This window comes from Cyprinus carpio, chromosome B3 (genome assembly GCF_018340385.1).
Source record: "Cyprinus carpio isolate SPL01 chromosome B3, ASM1834038v1, whole genome shotgun sequence".
Taxonomy (NCBI): Eukaryota; Metazoa; Chordata; class Actinopteri; order Cypriniformes; family Cyprinidae; genus Cyprinus; species Cyprinus carpio.
In genome coordinates, this window is record NC_056599.1 from 23,203,520 (window position 1) to 23,225,911 (window position 22,392).

General features: G+C 42.3%; 1 pseudogene; it reads left to right on the forward strand.

Annotated features, from left to right (window-relative positions):
* Positions 1-20,623, forward strand: part of LOC122136801 — a 105,128-nt pseudogene extending 84,505 nt beyond the window's left edge.
* The last annotated feature ends 1,769 nt before the right edge of the window (positions 20,624-22,392 follow it).

The window sequence follows — 22,392 nt, forward strand, 5'->3', positions numbered from 1 at the left end:
ATCTGGGCCAGGGATGAGTGGGTGATATGGAGACGCCTGGCCACCGTTGGCATCCCTCTGTGCAGGTCGCGATGGAAGATATGTGAGGAGGAGTGCTGAAGGACGTATGGAGAGAAGAGAGGAAACTGAGATAGAAAGCAGGGTAGGAGTGACCCACACAGAGGAGTTACTGAAAGAGTTGACGGGGAGATATATGAGCGGACCCCTTGGCCTTGGGTTCGTGGTCACTCTAAGAGGTTCACTGAAAGCTTTTTGTACCTTTGGCTTTTAGATGGCGGATGGAGTTTGGAAGCATTCAAGTAAAAGAGAGAGAGAAATGAACAGATGGAAGGGGTTGAGGGCTGAGCCTGTGTACAGTGGGACTATCAGCATGGGGTACAGTATGGTACAGTTGAAAAAATATCTCCCCCAGCACCGGACCTGGCACTGGACACCACACACACACACACACACACACCACACACACACACATACACACACACACACACACCACACACCACACAGGAAGCTCTCACTCAGACTTGCCAACACAGGCAAATCATGCTTAACAAAGTGGACTGTTACTTGACTTTTTTTAACATAGCTCATATAGATAGAGAGACTGAATAGACTGAGAGAGAAAGAGAGCGAGAGAGAGAAATACAGTGATGGATTAGGACAGACAGACAGACAGATTAGCTAGACCAGATAGATCGACCGACAGCTAGATAGATGGACGGACAGATCGATCAGCAGATAGACAGATAGATAGATAGATAGATAGATAGATAGATAGATACTGTAGATAGATACTGTAGATATAATTGTAGATAGAGAGACACCAAGACAGACAGACAGATAGTAGTCATTCCACCACACACACATGTGTGCGTGTTTTTGTGACATATCAGACACAAACTTTGTATAATGACATGGGTATGACACAGGTATTACAATGAGAGGGGACTTATGAGGACATTAACCCATGTCCCCATTTTTTCAAAACGCCTTATAAAACCATACAGAATGAGTTTTTTTTGAGAAGTAAAAAATGCACAAAGTTTCCTGTAAGGGTAGGGTTTAGGTGTAGGGTTGGTGTAGGGCTATCGCACATCAGTCTGTAAAGTATAAAAAGCCATTACGCCTATTGGATGTCCCCACAATCCACAAAACACAACGGTGTGTGTGGTGTCTGTGGTGGAATGGCACCTGCCCAACTCAATCCGAGCAGCTGGGTCCTTAGACATCTTCAAGAATCCGCTAAAAACACATCTCTTCCATCTTTATTGTGACACCTCTACTCTAGCACTCTCCATTCTAATTCTATTCTTAACAAAAAACATGCATCTTTTAAGACTTGCACTCTATTCAGTTAACTGAGACTTGTTATAGCACTAAAAAAAAACTAACACTAGCTGCTCTATTCTTTTTTTCTATTCTGTTTTCTTTTTATTTATTATAGAATAAAAAACATTGCTATGTGTACTGCGTTAAGTTAACTGAGACTTGTTATAGCACTTGCATTCCATTGTGTTGCCCCCCCACCACCCATTTACATGTGTTTAGTTTGTATTTATCCCCCGCCCCCTTTTTATCATTATTGTTTTCCCATGTTTTATCTTATTGCTCTTTTGTTTTGTTATTCCTTGTCCTTATTTGTAAGACGCTTTGGCTAAAAGGTCTGATGAATGATAAATGTAAATATTATATATATATTCTAGTATATATATAATATATAAATATTATACAGAGTTACCGATATATATAATATCATATATATAGAAGATATATACAGATATATATTCTATATATATATATATCTATATATAGAGAAACAGATATATAGGGGATATATACACACACTACAACAAACCACACACAAAATAAGCAACATTAATTATTTACAATGAACTTGTATTTTACTTCCAATATACCTGTATATACAGTGCCCTCCATTAAAGTAGTGAACAGTTAAAGACAAAAATTGCTCTCTGTTTGCTGTGGAGTCAAAGAATCTGTAAATAAGATTTAAAAGATGAATACTGCGACAAAACTACCTCAAATGTTGGTTATCAGCTAAGAAGATCAGCACTTTTAGAGTTCATCCCACATATCTTGATGTAGCCTAAGTATTGGAAGAGTTGCCTCACAGGTGCTTTCTAAGTGATCAAGCTTGTGTCCTGATGCATTATTCTTAGATATTAAAAGCAGGGAAGGGAATGTGTCGTGTGCAGTTTATATCCATTGCTTCTGCATTCTGAGTCTTGATTCAATGACGAACAACATAAACCAGGATGAAGGACGAGGGGGCTGACTCTGAAAGAAAAGCACGCCAATGGTGGCTGCTAAAAGAAAAGAGGAAGGAAGTCAATTAGACTATAGCAAAAACAAAGGGCATGGAGGAAATCAAGAATTGGAAAACCCCGGCGACATGCAGAACCAATCCAGCTAGGTTGATGACAGTCAGAGAAAACTTAAAAGCTGTGAAAATAAACCGTAAAATAAATATCTGTAAATCACCAATAGCCTCCAGAAAGCTGGGGTTGAGCTATGACAAAAACTACTGTCCGCAAGGACTATTGACCACAGATATTATAGTATGCAAGCACAGCAAAGATTGCAAACTCTGATCAGCACTTATAAAAACGAAAGGCAAGATTAGAATTTGGCCAAAGAGCAGTCAGTAGTCTATGACAGATACGACAAAGACAGAACCCTTTATCTAAGTGATGGGGAAAGCATTTAGGGTGGAGAAAAAAAAAACGGAACGGCAAACTGATCCTGAAGCACACCCTAGCCTCTCTTCTGTTAAAGCTTGGTGGTGATACGGCTGGTGTCATGGCATGGGCTATGGCATGGCTGTCCATTTCCTGGCACAGGCCATAAACTGTAATGATGACTAAGGTATGATGACAGTAGCATGATGACTTTGGAAGGGTAAACTAACCCTACTTCGGTACCAATATTCAAGAAAAATGCCATCAGGACTCAATCAGAAAAGCGCTAAATATTGTCAGCAGCAACATGACCCAAACACCCTGCTCTATCACGTCAAGGACTTTCATGGCACCAAAAATATGTTAAAAAACTTAGAGATGTCCAAATCAATCTCCAGATTGAAATTGATTGAACATTTTTGAAATTTCACCAGCTGAAGAGGAGAACTAAAGGCAGCAACTCCCCAAAACAAGCAACAGTTGGAATTGTGCTGCATAAAGGCCGATGTCTATGGGTTGCAGACTCACTGCTCTGAGTGCAGCAAGGGATCTGCAAGCAAAAATCATAGCTTTTATTACTCGTTTTTCACTCTCGCCTTTAAGTTCAACTGTCTCCAATCTTACGCCTTCTTCAATCACATAGTGGGGGAGGAACCTCTAAAAGGTGTTGTCCTTTTTATTTGCGTTTACAACAGTTATGTGTTGAATCACAGCTATAATAAAAGTGCCATTCTGGGGCACGTTTTGTCCATATTGGCATCTTTTACTCATATGTTGCAAAATGTCTTGACTCCACAGGCAAAACAGAGCATTTTGTGCTTTATCTGTTCAATACTTGTGCGAGGGCACTGTATGTATATATTAACAAGCTAAATTGCTAAACACATGGTATTAACCTGGTTGCCCTCTTAGTCCTGTACAGGCTGGTCCTATGTCCTTTCTTTATTACAAAATATTTTAACTGACATGTTGTGCAAAGGTGAACCGTTTTAACAGACGTCTAAACACAAAAACGGGCACTTCCTTTGACTGTGTAAAGTAATACCAACATTGCCGCTCCTCACTAAACTCCTGTCAAATGATTTGAATAAATTTAATTTAACTAAAATAATTCATTAGCTATTTGTTCATTTTCTGTGGATTAATTCATTGCTCTCTCATACCGTAGCACCAAACATACCGATATGCTATGGCAGGATTTTCTTACGTTCATGGTGAATGTAGAAAATTGCAATATTAGTCTTTTAAAAAGTGCATACCTAGAAATCGGGTGCAGGGCCATGTACAGTTGTCCCAGGGTTGTTCCAACCCGGGTGGCAAGCCAAGGGTATTCTAGGAGCTTGATATACTGTAGTTCATTACACTCACAAGTTCAGTGCACTTACTAATATATGTCCATGGGCGGACTCAATTGGTGAGTCCTGTGTTGTGCTTTGCTTGTTTCGTGATTCACCAATTGCACCACTGCGTACCTGAACACGCCCCACAAACTATGGTAGCTGCATTAACAACCGACGAGCGCCCAACTACACTGGCCGCTGAATCTCCTCCTTACACTGCTTCTATAGTCCGAGTATGCTGACTTTTAATGCCACTATAAAATTAGATTCCCCAATACATTTCATCTTGGAGTGAAAGGAGAAACATGGCTCTGGGCTGTAATGCACACCGCAGATCTGGGGTTTGGAGCTGCGATAGCATGAAGGCAAGCGTTTCATGATGGTGCTTTATCAGAGCTGACGCACCAGGAGTCTCTCTGATAATCAACGGGCCCAATATGCACTTCATGGACTTGCGCAGCGACACTGTTGGACAACACAACCACACTCGACTCACCTAACACAGTTGGGGGACTCATTCTAACTCAGCTGAACCCTAAAACATCCTAGTATCATTCATAAAGAACGGACTACTGACTTTCACACATTCACAAACATAGTATCAGTGCGAGAGATGAATGACAGTGAGTGATAATAATGACTGAAGGAACTTGTGAAATCATTAGCTCAACACTGCTAATAAATCAATTCTGGAGTCCTGTAATAACACTCATTAAGAAGCATAACATATGAGCTGGGTGTCCCAAATGAGAAAAATACTATACACCGTGCGATTATGCTATGTGATTCAACTGTCTAATCTTAGAGTGAAGGAATTTTACATGTATGCTTTATTCATGTATTTATTTTACGTATTTATTGTTACATGTAGTTATGCAAATTTCAAGTAATGGAAGTGTCCGAAAGTACACACGTGGTTTTTTGAAAGTTTTCAGTGTGAAAACGCTATGGTTTTTAATACTACAAAAATACGCATAGAATGCTGCATATAAGAAAAATTGGTTTTCTTAGGATTTGTTTCTATTTAAATAAAGATTTTACATGCTTTATAATCAGCTTTCACCATGGCCCTACCAATAAAATTTATTATTACTTTTAACTTTCATATTGTCAATTATGAATGACTTATTTTTGTGGTAGACTGTTCATCATGTGAAACAGACTCATAGACTGTAAAAATATGGGGTGTGGTGTAGTATACCCGTGTGCTATATATATATTTAAAAATATTAAAATAGAGTTGTGTTTTATGACAGGGTTTAAGTCATGAGTATATCTATATATGAGGTTATATATGTCTATAGAGAGAGAGAGAGAGAGAGCAGATTCATAGCCTTCTGTTGTCACATGTTCACTAACTCTGCAAAACGCAAACCTTGAAATGATTGCATTGGATAATCGCTCATGCCTCACTTTTACTATTCTGAGCAAACAGTCGCTTTTCCCTAAATTAGACTTGATCTCAGACATAACATCCAGGCTTTTGCCATTTTTTTATATTCTTGCTGTGGCCATTATGTACTTGGCCAGGTTTACACTGGTTTGATTTGGAAAACATTATGCTTGGGTGTTTTGTTGAGAAATCCCTTCGAGGTGAACATTGGAATGCTGAATGACTAATTCTGTTTCAATATGGCTGCCAAGTGTGTGTACTGTATCACTCACGTGCATGTCTACATATTAGTCTTTTTTTGGCTAGTTCCTATATCCAGTTCTGGCCGTGCCCAGGAAACCGCCAACATCTCACTTACAGTGCCCATTGCACATACAACAAAACAAATAGAAGATCTGTAGTCTCTATCCTAACTACAGGACAGCAACATGATTGTGTATTGCAGCGGATGAACTTGTAAGCTCTGTCTTCTGCTGTGTACATTTGAGCTCCATTCAAGATTGGCACAATGTCACGAAGGTTTGTTCGATGGATAAACTTCAGACAGCCTTCAAATCAAGCCTCTGTAACTGGTTTCCCGCCAAATTGTGCTTGTAATACTGTTTACAGCAGGAGAATGGCTGTGTGTGTTGTCTGACCTGCTGTTGTGTGTTGCATCCCCCAGTCCCTCTCCTCTGGTCCTGGGGCAGTGCAAGGATACAGTTGGTTAAACGTCCCTTGAACACAGAGCTGAAGGATGGGGATGTTGGTGTTGTGAACTGCAGTGCACTTGTTGACACAAGAGCATGGATGCCAGAGTATTAATAAACAAGCTGCTGTGAAATGGAAACCACTAGTGGGAGAAGCTTTCAATTTTCAGCTGGAAGTATACTCTACAACCAATGGCTTTCTTGTATGATAGTGTATTAACTTTACCTTATCATTCAGTTTGGGTCAGTTAGATATTTAAAATACAGTGATACATATTGTTAAATAGAAAATTCAAAAGAACAGCAGTTATTTGAAATAGAAGAAACCTTTGTAAAACAAAAAATCTTAAAAAATCTTACTGATGAGACATATACTGTATTTAAATATTTAAATATTTTAGAAAATTAAAGCAAAAGTTATTATATGGCACTGTTTAATTTTAAAACAAAGCTGTATGTTTTCATCTTGCATATTGCTATTAGGAAATATTGTAAAACTTTAGTGCTGAGCTTGGTTTTTAGGTATTTTTAGGTATAATTTTCTCAGCATGTGTAGTTTGAAATAACCATAAAAAAAACTGCTTTTAGAAGCAACATTGCAGACAAAAAAAAAGTAGTAAGTATATATATTTTTTTTCATTCATATGTGACATCAGTGCCTCCCCACTAATAAAAAGCACATTAAACTGGCATAAAAGAATTTTAGCAATGAAAAAAATGGCACACTTCACTTTAAAGAGCCAGTACAGGCTGTCCTGTAATGTATGCGTTCATACCAAAGTCTATGGGTCATACACTGAACTCTGCTTTCTCTGGCCTCTGACCCTCCCCCTGCCACCTTCTTCACTCAATATCTTGTTAAGTGTTTTCCTGTCGCCAGTGGAGAAATTTAACCATGTCTTTCTGTCTCCTTTTATCTGCCTCTTCTACCCCAAAATCTCTCTTCTTCTCTACTCTGTCTTCTTTCTTCTTTCTTCGGTGCTTTCATTCAGTCTTTTTCTTTCCTTTCCTTTATCCTTCTTTCTTTCTTCTTTTCTTTCTTTCTTTCGTTCTTCTTTCATTTTTCTACTTTCATGAATCATAATCAAGGAGAAGACAGTCCTTCCTGCAGAAAAAAGACAATGAAGGTTTGGGCTTTGTGCTGAGAGGAGCCAAGGGTAAAGTTGCAGGGTGCATAATATATTTTTTTTTTATATATTAATGTTTATGCTTCAAGCATTTCATAAGCCACAAAGTTAGTATCAACCTGAAGATTTGTCTTTATGGCGGTAAATAGACCACACATTACAGGATCATATATATCACCTAAAATTGTCATCCTAATTTTTTTTTTTTTTGTTTTTTTGCAAATAAGTTTTATTGAAAGACAAAGATTTTGAAGATTGATTTGCAATCTTGCATATTTCGTCAAAATCAAAATTAGAAAAAAGAGAAAACCCCATCACAAATCATCCCTTACCAGACCTGTTTGCGTTATATTGTTAGTATGATGAAAAAAATATTTTATTAATATTAACAAATGATGCATTAGTCCGTAGAGTTTTCCATCAAGATAACAGAGAAATGGGTTTGCTAGATTTTGTCAAAACTGCTCAAATTTGCCCTTCAGGGGCAGTACCTAATTTGTTCTAAATGTAAAGTAGAAATCATCTCTCCTAGCCATAGCTTACATGAGACACTCCTTTTTTCTTCCAGAACAAAAAAAACACAAAAAACCCCCGTCGATGAACTTCTTGACTGCAATTAAACTAAACACAAACAGTTTTTCTCCTGATAATGAAAACAAATGCACATAAACACCCAAAATCCCAAAATTAAAATATCCGCACCCTAAAAATAAAAATCTCTGTTATTAAAATCAAAGTCTATGGGTGACAAAAAAGATTGTAGATTTGTGACATTACCCCAAAAAAAAAGACTGTGCCCCCAAAAAACTACTGGAAAAACGACTCTCTTTTAATAAATCGACCCCCCCTGAAAGTCATTGAATAATTCACACACTGCATAAGAGGGCACATCACTCTTGCTCTTTATCTCTTAACGAACACATTTAATACTGAGCGTTTCAGAACTGGAATGAGAACATTGTGACACGATCTTTATCACTGCTCATCTTTATTCATTTTCTTGTGTTTTCTCATAATTGTCAACCTCAGTAGAACATTCTGGACAGGCACGCTACACTGATTATATAAATGTCCTCTCTTTGTAGCTCAGACCCCTATAGAAGAGTTTCACTCCCACCCCAGCCTTTCCAGCACTGCAGTACCTCGAGTCTGTCGACGAGGGAGGCGTGGCTTGGAGAGCTGGTCTGCGAATGGGAGACTTCCTTATCGATGTGTCTGCAGAACTGCATCACGAACTTATATTCTGTTCTTTCCCCTCTTTATCATTACTACTCAGGTCTCTCTGGAATGTCCTATCATTACTCAAGGTCTCTCTGTATCTTTCTGTATATTGTTTCTTCTCTTTTTTCCAGGTGAATGGTCAAAATTGGTTAAGGTGGGACACAGGCAGGTGGTCAATATGATCAGACAAGGCGGCAACAGCCTCATGGTCAAGTTGTCATGGTTACCCGGAACCCTGATATGGAGGAAGGGGGTCCGAAAAGAAAAAGTAAGATACAAATTCACACAGCAGATACAACAGTGAAGTGTTACATGATGATTATCATTGGACGCCGGTGACACTCTTTCTTTCTCTCTTTCTCCACACAGTCCACACAGCAGAGTAAAAGGCTGAGCACAACGGCTATCGCTCTGCGCTCCAAATCCATGACATCAGAACTGGAAGAGATGGGTAAGATGTGGGAAATGAGAGGACAGAAGAATGGGGGCAGGGGGGGAGAGTGCAGTGCTTCCCAACCTTTTTTGACCCCTACAGCCCCTCACTACGGCTCAATTTGCCCCTTAATCAGCACAAACCAGAAATGTTTCCAATTTGATTCATATTATGCTGGATATGATTTACAGTGATCATTCTATCAAGTGACAGAGAAATCTGCCTCGGTCAGGTGTTTTCTATGTAATACATACTCTAACTGTTGAAAAGCCTTGGGCTCATCAGGCAGAGTTCTCTTAAAGACATGCCATAATGCCTTGTCCCAGGCTGCATTTATTTTTGATCAAATAATACAGTAAACAACATGAATATTCGTAAAGCATTATAACATTTTAAAATAGCTGTTTCTGTTTTTTTTTAATATTTTTAAAAAAAAAAAACTAATTACACGAAGGTGGATTTTCAGCATCATTACTCTTCCAGTGTCAACATGATTCCTTCAGAAATCATTGGTTCTCTAATATGCTGATTTACACTGCTCAAGAAACATTTCTTATTATTATTCAGTGTTTGAAAACATTTCGACTGTCCCCCATACATCGAGTCATAAATAAAGTTTAGGAATCAAGCATAGTGATTGTGTCTGCGTAATATTGTGGGGGAAAAATTTGTGTCATTTTTTCCATGGCTCTTCTTTAATGGAATAGGAAGTACAAAAAGAACAGCATTTATTTGAAATGGAAACCTTTTGTTAAAAGGATTTGTCTAACTGTCATTTTTGATCAATGTAATGTATCCTTTCTGAATGAAAGTATAAAAAAAAGAACAGTATTGTATTTAGCATACAAAACGTACAAACCAAATCAATGATGAATAATATTGCAAAGCAATTATTTGAAATCTATTGGCAGCCCAACATTTAAGGCGTCAATCTCTATCATATGGTTTAGCAAAAAGCGTAAAATCGTTTGTAAGTACTTCCTGCTTATGTAACCCCTGTGGTTTTGCAATATCCCTCGGCTGGGAATCACTGCCCTAGAGGACCGAACCAGAAGTTTAGACGAGAGAGAGGACGGGAGGGAGGGCGAAGGGAAGGGTTGAGGGGAGGAGAGAGGGGAGGGGGAGATAGAGGAGAGGGAGATTAGAGAGGAGAGCGAGAGGACAGTGAGGCGAGAAATTCAAGAGAGGAGAAAGAGGCCAAATAGACTAGTTGAACGGTCAGAAGGGCAGAGGGATGGAAGAAGAGAGAGTGAATGGGAGAATAAACTATCACCGCCATATACTGAAAAGAAGTTAGAAAGGATGGAGGGAAGGTGTTTGGAACTGGAAGTGGCATAGAAGAATAGAGAGGAAGAGAAAGAGAGAGGACAGCACTTAAGAATGTTCCTTTTTCAACTGTTGTCTTTCAGAAGTTCCAACCACTGTCACTAACCAGCAACCCCACTGACAGGTACACCCCCCAAAAAAAAACTGTCCCCCCCCAACCCTTATATGCCCCTGCCCTTCCACCTTATCCCTCAATCCTACACCTGCAAAACCCCCTGTTAGCTTTAACCCTAAACCTCAATCTAAGCCCCATCCCTTGTATTCACCACACCTCTGGCTCTTAGAAAAACAGGTTTCTGAGCGCTGTGTGTGTGTGCTGTAGAATTGTAGCATTGCTATAGAGGCACAGTATGGTACTGGCTCAAGGTGTCACCATCACTGACAATCATTTAGTTTACCAGTCAGGCTTATTCATCACAGAAATCAAGAGAATCAGAAACTACACAATCAAATTTTTCACAGCCCACCACCAAGACAAATAATACTGCTTATTGTTATCTGGTACCCAAAATCCCAATCTATGGTCCATTGAGGCATGTTTTTCCCCCGTCTTCTTCCTTCAGCCTCAAGCAACTATTCTCAGAGCTTCCCAGTCCCTAGTGGCACTGATGTTCTACTGTAAAAGTGCTCAAAGCTCTCATCAAGCTCCCCAGTTCCCATAATTCAGTGAGTCAGGGTTAGTGTTGAGGGTAATGGCAATTCAGTAACTATGTGGGGGGGGGGGGGGGGTGAGTACTGATTACAGCAATCTAATCAGATTGGCTGGCTTCTAACGCTGGTTCTGAGAAATCAGGGTGACAGGTTTTAATCATAACAAGTCATGTTTACAGTGGACACTTCTAAGCAAGAGCTAGGACGTAACATGTTTGCTAAGTTCATGGCATATTGAATTTTTTAAAAAAGTTAATAAAAAAAACTAAAATATCGTTACAAATCTATTCGCATAATTAGCAATGCATGCATCCCCCTTGTGCATTGTGGGGTATGTTCACCTACTGATGGACAATATATCAGCTGTCATACTGATACCTTTATGATAATTAAAAAATAGGCCAATATAGAGACACTACTGTTTCAGACGTTTGGGGTCAGTAATATCAAATTGGGTCAAAATGTGATCAAAATTCTAATGGACGATGGGAATGTAATGATCTTTACATTTTTACAAAGGAACTATTTCAAATGAAAATGCTGGTTCTTTTGAGTTAAAAATTTATTAAAAGAATCCTGAAAAAAAATGATGTCCCAACTTTCCACAAAAATATGAAGCAGCACCCACTGGTTTTCAGCATTGGTAATAATAAGAAATGTTTACTGAGCAACCAAATCAGCTAATTAGAATGTGATCCTTAATGATCATGTGAGGTTGGAGTAACTGCTGCAAAAATACAGCATTGCTAAATTACATTGATATATTAAAATAAATTATAAATAAATAGTAAATAAAATAGTTTTGTTTTTTTTTGTTTGTATTTAACTGTTTTTTCTCTGATCAAATAAATGCTGCATATGGTAGGCAAAAGTAAATTATTTCAAAAACATTTCAAAAAATCTTACATGACTCCAAAATTTTTTGAAAGGTAATGTCATTCAATATTGATAATGCATCACAAAACACATTATTACTTACTACCTATCTTTTGTATTTCTATCAGTGAGTTATATTTTCCCATTTAGCTTTTTTTTAATGAAAGTTGACCAATAGGTATGTTTAATTTCTTTATCAATAGTTAATAAGTAAACTAACATTCTGAAATGGTTGTTCAATAAGAAAATTTTTGTAGAAAGAGGTTGTAGGAGCGTTTCTTTTCTGCAACTGTGTTGTCGATTCATGTGTATATTGTCCAATTATATATATATTCTCGATATATTATTATAGATATTATATAGAAATTAGATTATATATATATATATATATATATATAATATATATATATAATTATATTATTATTATCCATTAATCGTTATCAACACCGTTTTTCTTTAATCTATGCATCACTGTAGTATTCATCTTTTTTTCAGACAATATTTTAACACAGTTTTTCATTGGTTGATGACTTTTAGAACCATTTACAGGAATTATTATGCAAATCTATTGAATGAAACGACCACTTTGTTTCATACACAGTTTTATTTATTGTTGCATGATACGGATTCATCAGGATTACCAATCCTTCACAACATATAAACATATAAAAGGCAAATTATGGCTATTTTTTTTTTTTCATGTAGTAAAAATGGTCCCTTCCCGTCTTAAGTGGGTGTTTTTTTTATTCCAGAATAAGCTACTGTGTAGAACAGACTTGATGCCAAAGGTCCAAGACTAATGTAGTTCACAGAGTAATGCATTCTGCTGTACATTTTAATGCTGTTTAAGTTAATACTCCATTATTATACTGTATCAGAGTGCTTTAAATGTGTTACTGTTGATCTTCTCAGTTTACTGAGGTGTCTCAGGTGTTTAATGTGTGTCAGGTATTATGTTTTGTTTTCATACCCTATGATCTATTTCAAATGCAGCAATTTAATGTGAGTGAGGACCTCTCACCTTTTTTCAGACGTAATTCACTCTCCACCTGGTGCAGTGTCCCACCTCACTTACTCCCCATGCTCTGAAGATGGCCAGGAGAGGGTATGGCAGCGTGGATGATATTTTGCTGCTTTTGAACATGCCTTATGGTACGCGGGCGGCACCCATAAATGTAAAGAAGAGGGCTGAAACAGTGCTGGGGATGCAAAGGTATTGGCGGTTGGTTTTGGCAGACGAAGCAGATCGGCCGCTCCTTGTGGTTACACAAGAATCTGGCCCCATTTTGCTTGTGCATACGAGAGCGCATGCTGAATCCCTACCCCACACTTTCCGCCTTGAGCGCATGAGACCTTTCCTGCACTGCACACACATTGCGGGTTTGTTTTTGGTTGACGGTAAAGGCCACTAACTTGCTGCTAATCTTCTCTTCTCCCCTAGTCTTGTGCTGTCCTGGCATTCCATACGGTGGACCAGGATGCGTGCTTCGGTTCTTTAAGTGTTTTGCGCTGAAGGTTCGTCTGTTTAAAGGTTGGTAGATTTGTTTTTGTGCGTCTCGCGGAAAAGGTGCTGTTTGTTTGTTTGGTGCTGACTGATAAAGTTGGTTCAGTCTTGCTGCTTGTTGGTTGGTGAGGAATGGCGATTTGCGGCATTGGCTTTTCAATGCAGTATTATGCCTCTGAGCTAAGTGTTCCTGCTTACATTGGCTTCTCTATTTTCTTATTCTATCTACTTCTGCCCAGGCTGGGTAATCAGAGAATAAAAAAGATATTTATCATATCTATCTATCTTATATAAGAACAAAGCCCGGGCCTGAAATCTGGATCTTCTATGAAATATTCTTATGAGATGAAACCTGTCTCTCTATTTGAGAGTTGAGGAAATCTTCTAAAGCTACAGAAGAAAAGAAAAGAACAGTTTATCAAAGATAGCTTTGAGTAAGAAATTCCGTAGTTTTTATATCGAGGGACCGTCATGCATCTGGTCAGGGGTAAGTTAAGGGAAGTCGGTGGGGATAGTTACTGGCCACTTCAATTGGCCTCGAAATGATCTGTAGTCCAGAGATTGCAACATACTAATAGTCGCCAGTCCAAGTAGATAAAACCATATTTCAAGTGCATTAAAGCCATATGATAGTTTTTTGTGTGAGGTGTAGTATAGGCTGAAATTCTGGACTATGGTTTGGTTGGAGATCTTCTGACAAGCACAGTCTAATTTTACTGGATGGAAAAGAGCAGCTTCGCTGTTCTTAGCAAAAATAAATTCCTTTTCGTTTATGAAGTAAATGTCCTTCGTCATTCAGAGGCTGAAAGTAAGAAATGGTGCGTAAAAAGTAGTGTATTCATACTCTTTGTCTATGTCAGATAGATGGTGCAACAGCAACCTGGCAGACCATCAACCAATAGAGCCCAGGGCCGGAGTTAAAGGTAAAAATGGTAGAGGCTTTGCATAATGAGGAGTATGTTTATATTATTGAACCAGTTCGGAAACTAATTCTATTAAAGATGTAAGATCATATGATTATGGGGTACATTTGGTAGATGATATCAGGTTTTCTGAGCTGCTGTTACCGGAAAATATTTTACTGCGCAATATCATGCATTTTTTAGTGGTTCATAATGTTGGCCTTTCATGTATTTGGCAGCCAATTTTCACCAATCGGGAATGGGGATGACAACATCTGGGCAGGGCTAGGCTATGACCGTGGTCAATTTGTGTCTGCCACGCCCCCCGCACGGTATGCTGCGACAGAAGTCCATCGGTGAGGCTGTCTGTTAGTCCATCTGTCTGTCTGCCCACCTGTCTGTCTAACCATACTGCTGTACGTCATGGTACGTGCGTTTAGAGCATTTAAAAGAGTGCAGCTGGGGTTTGCTTTATGCTTATCGTCTGTAATGCTTATTGTTTTTAAATAGAGACCATACATGTCGTTTTTGGAAAAATCCATAAGAATCTTGTCAGGGGTTTGACCCGGGTTACTGGAAAGGCCAATTGCCATAACAAAGGTGAATGGATTTATTTAAACTGGTGCTCAGCTCAGTGTTCATTCTTGGTTGAACTATACAGTTTATAGCCTATTTATAAACCCCAAAGATTATAAGCACACTATCTGTATGATAAAATGCTTTCTGTCCCATGCCTTGACAGTAATGCTGGGCAATGTGTGAATTAAATGTTCCATATGAACATGTTCCTTTCTTGGGGTTTCACAGTTGAAAAACTTTATTTACGTACATTAAAAACATACGAGGCATTTGTTTAATTTGCATGCCATAAGATAAAACTATTGTGTATGTCACTTGGGGTAGACTTTATGTGTGTATTGCATTTGTCCTTGTATAACACACTGTAACTAAAACTGGGCTGCACTGACACAAAAGAGCATTGCAAAGTAGAGAGTGAATGGCTTTTACATGTTCTGCTTGGGAGATTGTCCAGTTATGACAAGACAACAGACAACTGACAGACAGACAGACATACTACAAGATGGTCCCCCATTCTGTATCCCATTTTTTGCCCCTGCTTTTTTTCTTAGAAAAAATATATTTTCCTTTTTTATCTTTTCCACCCAGCTGTTGACATCTCTTTCTCTCCAAACAATTTTTTTTTTGTTTTTGTTTTGTAACCCCTTTCTTTTAACCCCTTTATTTTTTCCCGAAAATGTTTTCATCTTTTCTTTTGGTTTTTTTTTCTGTGGGGGTTCCAAGGGAGGGAACATTTCCCTTTCATCCTCCAGCCATGAGTTTGCCCCAGTCTTTCAGTCCCGGGCCCGATAAATCCCCCTCCCCCACACGCTCCCCTGAGCCCCCTTTTTCCCTCAGCTCCCCTTTGGCTTTGGGGGCAAACATCCCAGCAGCCCCCCTTTTTTCTATGTCCCAATCCACTTCCTCTTCTGCACATTTCACTCTACTCACAGTCATACATGTCCACAGGGCCCCAAACGGGCCCCCCTGGACCACCTTTGGGTCCAACCGAGCCCCTCTTTTACTCACATGCTCGCCCACCCCTCTGTGCCAAGCAGGACTGCCTCCAAAAAGGTGTTTGGGGCCGGGACCTTGCGGGGGCTGGAGACACCGGGGCCCAAAGGCAGCAGCATTAAGAAGGGCTACGCAATGCAGTCCCCCCCCACATGTCGCTACTGAAACCACAACAGCAGCAGATCCCAAAGGAACCTTCCAGGAGGGACCGGGCGACGGGGGCAGGACAGGGGCATTTGGGAAACCGAAAGGGGGGGCCCGGGAGAGGAAGGGGGCCCTTTGGGTGAAACGGGTCGGTGGAGATCTGCGCAGGGCCGGGGACACTGGGGGGAAGGGGGTCAGTGGAAAAGGGCTCTTTTCCTTTCCCCAAACCCATCATCGAAAAGCCCCTTTCCCCACCAGCAAGGGCCCAGTACCCAAAGGGCAGCAGCATGGAGGCTAACCCCTCCTCCGGGAGAGAGTGCAGTTCAAAACCCCCAAACCTTTTTTTTTCCCCCCACCTGCACCCCCCGTTTCCCCCCCCCCCAGCCCCCCATCTATACCTGCCCCCCCACCCCCACCCCTCACTCAAGAGAGTTTGGATTTCACCACCTTTGGTGCTGCCATAGTGGGGGCACTCGCGGGATCGAAACGTTTCCCCATGAACACACGGAAAGGGCCTCCTTTTTTTTTTTCTGCTGGGGAAGATTTGGGGTTGAGCGGGAGAATGGGAGGCGACCCAGATTTCCCCAAAGCACTGATTCCCACCCTTTACCCTCGCGCAGGGCCAAAAATCTATAATGAAGGCATGTTCTCAGTAAACTTTTATCCACCACACACTGTTGCCTCCCCCTTTTGGCCTGCCTGAGTACTCCTCACCTGCTCCCCCGGGGGGATTCCACCTAGTCTTACCTGCTGACTTCTAGGGGGCGGGACCACAAACCAGCAGAGCAAACCTCCCCACAACTTTTCATTCACCCATTAACGGGAAAGTTCTGGATCCTTTACCCCCCTAGGGTTGGCGTTTGCAAGGGAACGGCCTTGAAAGATGTGGCGATACGCAGGGGGAGGGGGCCCGAACATCATTTTTACCCCAGTTGTCCCATTGGGGCCTTTCCTCGCCACGCCAAACCCCATCACTATTCACCAATGGCCTCGCTTTCCCCGAACCTCCTCTGCTCGTCCCAAACCCTCCCCGACCCTTTTTACCCCCCTCTCACTCGCGCCACCCCTACTCACTGCCCCCCATTCCCCAGGATCCTGCGTACAGGAACCAGCTGGGGTGAGGAAGCGGGTTGGAGACGTGCAGACAGGGGGAAGGGGGACCTCTGCTCCCAGAGAAGGCCTAAGGGCGTTTTTTGAGGTAAAACGTCCACACCACCACCCCCAGCCCACCTACAAAGGGGCCGGGAAAAGGGGCGCAAGAGGAAGTCAAGAAGAGAGGGGGAAGGGAGAGAAGAGGGGAAAGAGAGATAGATAAAACTCAAAACCCCTTACAGCAGCATACACCCAACCCCCACGCCTCGACCCCTGTCTTGAGGATGGAGAGGAGGGTGAGCTCATCCTTTTCCTTTTCCCCCCCTTTAAAAACACCCCCACACCCTTTAGCGGGGGCAGGTGAAGGTGCAGTGGCACGGGCTGTGGTTTTCCTCCCCCACACCCTCAGTAATCAGATGATGATTTTTGGTTTTTTGATCCTCTCCCTCCCCTCTGGAGTTTCCAATGTTTTTTACGTGGTTTGAGTTACCTTGCTGATGTCCCACAAGTCAGCCCGCCGCAGCTTCCTCATCCACCTCAACCCCACCTCCTTTCCCCCACTCCTCCCCCCCCCAAAAACCCTTTATGTCTGGGCCCACCTCACACACCCCCGCCCACCCCAGGGAGGAGATTCAAAAACTTCCCCTTTCTTTCCCATGACGGAGGTCGCCAACCTCACCCAGCAGCCCCGCTCCCCCTCCCATCTTCCCCCCCCCCTACCGCCTCCCTCTCCCCCCACCTTGCAGCCCTCTGGGCCACCTCCACCTCCTTCTGTATCACCCCCGCCACCACCCACCTCCTACCATAGACCGTTTTGGCCTATCTCAGTCACAACACTTATACAACAGTACAAATTCAGCCGGACGCTCCTCTTCTCCCACACCACCACCTCTCTCTATTCCAGCTCCACCTGCCTACCGGGGCCCTCCAACAGCAACATCCACCCCAGCAACTTCTGTATCTCTCAGAGGTGCCTCAACTGTGACCGCAAGCTGTTCCACAACTGCTTCTACAACTGTAGTCTCTTCTGCTACTACTGCTGCTGCTGCTGTCACACCACACACACGCATTGCAACTGTCTCCACAGTAGCTACAGGGGGTAGCAGACGGCCCAGCGCAGAGCGCCATCCGCCACCCAGTGCAGCTAAGAGCGGCGAGTCCCAGGAGACAGTGGTGGATTCTGGGATTGAGGAGCTGGACAGCCGAGCAGCAGAGCGACCATCACTTAGACAACATCCTTGCACTCAGTGGTAGTGGGGTCAGAGAAAGGTTGGAGAGAGCAGGGATGGGGTTTAGGTGGAGTTGAGAGAGAGGTGGGGCAACAGAGGCCGACAGAATAAGTGGGGCAGACTTTTTAGAGTCTTACATGAGCTATCTTGATGGACAGACTTTTGAAATGCACAATGCCAAAGCCGCCAGCACTGCATCCACCTACCCAAAAACACAGAGGTACAGAGAAGGGAGTCGGGCTGGAGATCTTCGACGCCAAACCAGCACGGCACCCCCTGCATACCACCGTCGAGGGATGAGGAAGAGGAGGAGGAGGAAGAGGCAGAAGAAGGAGAGGAGGAGATGTGAATGTCCTGTGATGGCATGGAGTTGAGGGAAGTGCCGAGGATGGGCTGGCTCCTCTGTAATGTGCTGGCCATTGCTACTCAGGAATGTCTAAGAGCCTCTGGTGAGGAGTGATGGGTCCATTTGAGGGGCTGCTTGCCAGTCCATGGGGGAGGAGGGGTCCGACAGGAGAGGACATATCATGGAAGGCCGTGAGGCTGCATCACTCAGCCAATAGGCGGTATGAGGCAAAGCATCGTCGACAGACTGTACTAAGAGTAGCAGAGGAAGCAAAGAGCGGAGGGCTGGGGAACTCAAGAGATCACTGAGCGAACATAACAGGTGTTGTTGTGTTGTCAGTATCGTGCTCTTGTTATGTGCATGGCTGTGTTAATAATATCTCTTCTCAGTGGCAGCCAGAGGGCATGTGGCATGGGAAATCTCTAAGCTGCATGAGCATTGTGTGATTTGGTATGCCATGAGTCATAAGCAAAATATGAGTCCATTCAGTTTAAGAACACCTGGGATGTTCAGAGTAACATAGCAAGTGTAAAAAATAGTTTTGGAACTCATGTTTTTTTATCAGTGTCTCAAAACCAATGAACTCCGTGTGTGTACTGTCTAACTATGTCCGGCTAACTGCTCCTCTCTTTGTGATTTCTGCTTTTATCACACTTAACCATGTATCGCCTGTTTGTCCCACATCAGACACAGGTAATCATGTCTATTCCGCTTTTCTTTCTTTTCTGTCAAACTTTTTTTTCTCTTTTTTCTCTTTTTTGTCCCATTCTTATTCGCTTGCCTTACTTGTGTTGTATTTTTCTTCTCATTTCAGGTTCTCAGAGGACTCCACAGGTGCACTGGAGTCCTCCTCTGTCCGCCGCTTAGTTTCCCATCCTCCTGTTCAGCTCTCTCAGCCTGCCTCCTGTCTCCTCCCCCACTCCCTTTCTTCCCAGCCGCTTCTACCCAAATTGCCTCATCTCCTTCTACCTCAGCCCCCTGCTGCCTCAAGTCCCAGCGCCTCCCTCCCCCATCCCACTCAATCTGTTTCACCCTCCTTCATATTCATCACCGTATTCCCACCTCACCCAAACACCGCCCTGCTTCACCGCGACCAAAGCCCTGGAGTTTCAGCTTTATCCCCAGTCGAGATCTCCACTGCAGGCAGAGCCTCACATCATCACCAGCGCAGACTCCAGCACTCCAGCCCATTAATTTTCCCCTCTGACCGCCCCAAAGCTTGGCCCTCCCCTGCCTCTCTTCCCTTCCCATTCTCCCCCACCACGCCTCTATAGCAGCTTGTAAGGACCCTCCTGTGGTTCTATTACTCTACCCTCACCTGCCAATCCTCTTCCAGGGACCCTTTACTCCCCCTCTCCTCCTCTCTTGTTCCCCTCGGGGCTCCAGACCTCCTCAAATTCCTCTGAGTGGTCTCTCACGCCTTGTCCCCACCCACTTCTGTCAGGGACTTCATCCCCACCACTCCACCCCCATTCCTCCACCCACTTGCCACGGAGTTACCCCTCACCTCCCACACCCCTTCTCTACCCTGGGCAAACCCCTTGCCTCCAAAACCACTCCCCATATGTGGACCAAGTATGATGTGGTGGATTGGCTGGGCTACCTGAACCTGCGGAGCACAGGGAGCCATTCCTAGACAACAACGATTACGAGACAGACTCTACTCCTCTCTTACCAAGGATGACTACCTGGACCTGGGTGTGACCAGGGGTTGGCCATCGCATGAACATAGAGAGGGCGCCAGGAGAGTGATGGACAGGTGAGAGGAGGGATAGAAGGGGAAGTAGAGACGCAGGGAGGGACAGAAGGAGGAAAGGGATAAGGTGAGAAAGGTAGCGCATGAACAAAGGTAGTACAGTTAAGGTAAAAACATTGATATGCTATTGATTGCTAACTTCTGAACATTGAGTGGACCGCTGCATGAGGTCCAGGGATGGCATGGGGAAAGAGTAGAAGGAGAACAGAAAGGGGGATGCGGGCAAACAAGAGAAAAAAATTATTTCCCTTACACTTTCCACCTTCCCTATCATCAGGCTGTCTTTCAGCACTTTCCCCATTTCTGCCCCTCTCCTCTCGAGATGAACGGACAGAGAGAAGGAGAATGAGGCCAACCGGAGTTGAGAGGACAGGAAAGATGTGGTGACAACTGCTGCATCAGAGATTATTCCCTGAATTAAGAAAATGCAGGAAGAGGTGACTTCGACATCAAACTGCCGACTCGAGATGAGGAGATACAGGAGAAACGGAGAGCATTGAAGGCCTGTCGAACTGTGAACATGCCTGCGCTTATGTGTGTTTCAGTCAACAAAAACATAAACACCCACATACACATCCCTACATATCAACATTTAAACAGAACACACTTAGTTTGAGCTTGCAGGCACTCGCCAAGGTGATCAAAATGAAATAGATGAATCAAATCGGGGAAAACTATCTCACTTAGACATCGGTTCAACATGAGAAGGTAACACTACATAACTGGTTTCGGGCCAATTTGAGGAATCAATCAAAATTGCTCTCTTTAGCTTTCCTGTTTTTTCTGTAGTTCTATAGGAAGAGGATAGGGGAGAAAATACAGACATTGAACCCTCCTTCTGCTATCTTCTTTTTCTCTCTTTTCTCAGATTTTTATACTGAAAAATTTATTCACATTTTTACCCACAGACCTCTTCAAAAATATAGAGTTGACTATGACTTCAAAGAAATCTATCAACGATATCAAGGCTCCATTTTAAAAGAGGAGACAACCATGTAGATGGGGGAGAGGGAAAACCAAAACTGCCCTGTATTTCTTTTACAAGGTCACTCTCCCTCTCTCCTTCCAAAAAACAAACTCTTTCTATGGAGGCGAGGCAAGACGAACATGCACTCTGACCTGGATGAGGGATATGTGCTAATATCTGTTTAAAAATACCTGATGATTGTTCCTATAACAATTTTAAACTCTAAGTGGGGTCTGGAGTTCTGTTGTTGATTTAAGAGATGTTAAGTAATTGCAGTCACTTTTCTCATCGTCCTTGCTGTTATTGCTATAAGCCGCAGTGTGTCTTGTTTGTTTCTGAGCGCAAAAATGCTGGACAGGTGTTTTATGCTGTGACTTTTTTTCTTGTTCTTTTTTTTTTTTGTGGCCACATGCAACGTGTTCAGATCTTTGGTACCTCTAGGACTTAAATTAGAGACAAGACACTCATATCTTATGTGTCCACTCACCTCCTGCTTTTCCCATTCCAACACAAAATTATTGTGTCATCACTTGGTATGCAATGGACTATCAAGAAGTTTATTGTGTGTGGCAGTAGATATACCCTTACCATTCATATCCCATCACTCGCGAACTTAAGTAAAATCTAGTGACCTCCAGCCCTCATCTCCCAACATCACAAATTGTTGCTCAGTCAAATTAAAAGGGCTCCTCATCAGCACATTGCATCTTTCATAAGTTATTCATCCTTTTCCTCTCCTTTCATTGCAGTCACCTTGAGTCCAAACCACCAACACCATTCACCTTTATGTTACCTTCCTGTTCTATGTCTCTTCAGGGGACCATCGGTAAAGATTTCGCCCCCCTTCATCTCCCTCTACCCATCTTGCATCTGTGTCGTCTTCTCATGAATGAGTGTGGGATTCATACATCATTGATCACAGCGCTGGCTTTACCTTAATCACCCATATTGGACAAAACGATTGAAGAACTCATTGTATTTTTGATGTTTACGACTGGTAAGTATAGTGATGTGGATAACAGTAAGGACAATGAAAGAAATCATCATTCTGAGAGGGAAAAAAAAAAGTTTAAAGAATCTCTGTCTTCCTAATGTTTAACATGAATTTAACGTGTAATCAAATCATGC